Source organism: Beta vulgaris, chromosome 1 (assembly GCF_026745355.1).
Source record: "Beta vulgaris subsp. vulgaris cultivar EL10 chromosome 1, EL10.2, whole genome shotgun sequence".
Taxonomy (NCBI): domain Eukaryota; kingdom Viridiplantae; phylum Streptophyta; class Magnoliopsida; order Caryophyllales; family Amaranthaceae; genus Beta; species Beta vulgaris.
In genome coordinates, this window is record NC_079202.1 from 5,708,887 (window position 1) to 5,710,386 (window position 1,500).

A 1,500-nucleotide genomic window follows, 5' to 3' on the forward strand; every position below is an offset into this window, starting at 1 on the left:
ATTATCCGTTCTTATTCATACTAGTAACCCTAACTCTAGTGTCTTTTATTTGATATTTAAACTCGTATTAGTTGCTTGTTCTTGTTATTAGTTAGTCTTAATTGATACCAAAATTCTTTCAAACCCCCAAAAACTTTTTCAATTAGGCAGTCTAGACTTGTTAGACTTTAACCAATCCCTGTTTCCCTGTGGATCGACCCTTGACTTGCCCTTACTATTCTCTTAGTAATTGCTTGTTAGGACTACAAATATTGTTTGGAAAGCGGTTATTAGTGCCTTAACGACACACAAAAAAACCTCTTATCAAAATGGCGCCGTTGCCGGGGAAGCTGTGCTATTGATTGAAGTATATTTTAGTTTAGTTTGCTTAGTTGATTTTTCTTTTATTTTCTTTTTAACTGTGGTTGTTATTTGCTAATCCTCTGCTTAGCTTTGTTGTGTTACATGAGAAGAAGAACTCACGGTTCACCCACATTGCCTCTAGATCTTGAAATCGACCGTACGTTGCGAAAGCTTCGGAAGAATTTGGGAAATCTGACTTTGGGGTCCGAGCCTTCTTCACCAATCTCAAGTACATCAAGTGAAGTTGAATCAGAAATGGGTGAAGAAAATCCACAACTGTTTAGGGATTTCGGAAATCCGGGTTCCTATGTTCTTCAAGGTGGAATTCGACTCCCTACCACCACTACAAATTTCAGCATTCACCCTCAGTATACTCGGATGGTGAAAGCAGAGCAGTTTTGTGGGGGTCAGATGAAGATCCTCTAGACCATCTCGACAGGTTTCTTGAGATCTGTGCCATGATAACACTAATGATGTCTCTCCTGACTACATCAAGATGCACCTGTTCCGGTCCTCTCTTACCGGAAAAGCAAAGTCATGGCTCAAGAGCTTGCCTGCTAATTCCCTCACTACATGGGAAGAAGTCACGATGGCATTCTTGAAGAAATACTTCCCGGAGTGGAAGACTGCGGACATAAGGAGGAAGATCTCCTCATTTGAGCAAGAGAACGATGAGACACTTGCCGAAGCTTGGGAGCGGTTCAAGGAGATGATCCGTTCATGCCCACACATGAGTTCAACAAGAATCTACTCATGCGTTCTTCTATGATGGTCTTGATCCGATTTCACGGGCCAATCTTGATGCTGGAGCGGGAGGTCAACTATCTAAGATCCCGCAAGAACAACTTGAGTCCACAATTGAGGAGGTGATCAAGAACTACTCATGGGGTGGAAGACGAAGAGGTGCTCAACCTAAGAAGAGCGGAAAGTTTGAAATTGACCCCATGGATCAAATTCAAGCTAAGATGGACCAACTCGATAAGAAGCTCTCCAAGATCAATCTTGCATCGTCTACTCCTTCACAGGTAAACTCTTTTTCTTGTGATATTTGTGGTGGTACTAACCATGATACTTCTTATTGTGGAGGTACCCATTCGGAGCATGTGGCGGCAATAATTCAAGAGGAGATGGATATCAAGGAAACAAGGGTATAGGAAC

General features: G+C 42.1%; 1 non-coding gene across 1 annotated transcript; it reads right to left on the reverse strand.

Annotated features, from left to right (window-relative positions):
- Nucleotides 1-973: 973 nt before the first annotated feature.
- On the reverse strand, nt 974-1,079 carry LOC125494471 (small nucleolar RNA R71). The gene has a single exon (XR_007270720.2). It is a non-coding gene; the product is annotated as a small nucleolar RNA R71 (small nucleolar RNA).
- Nucleotides 1,080-1,500: the final 421 nt, after the last annotated feature.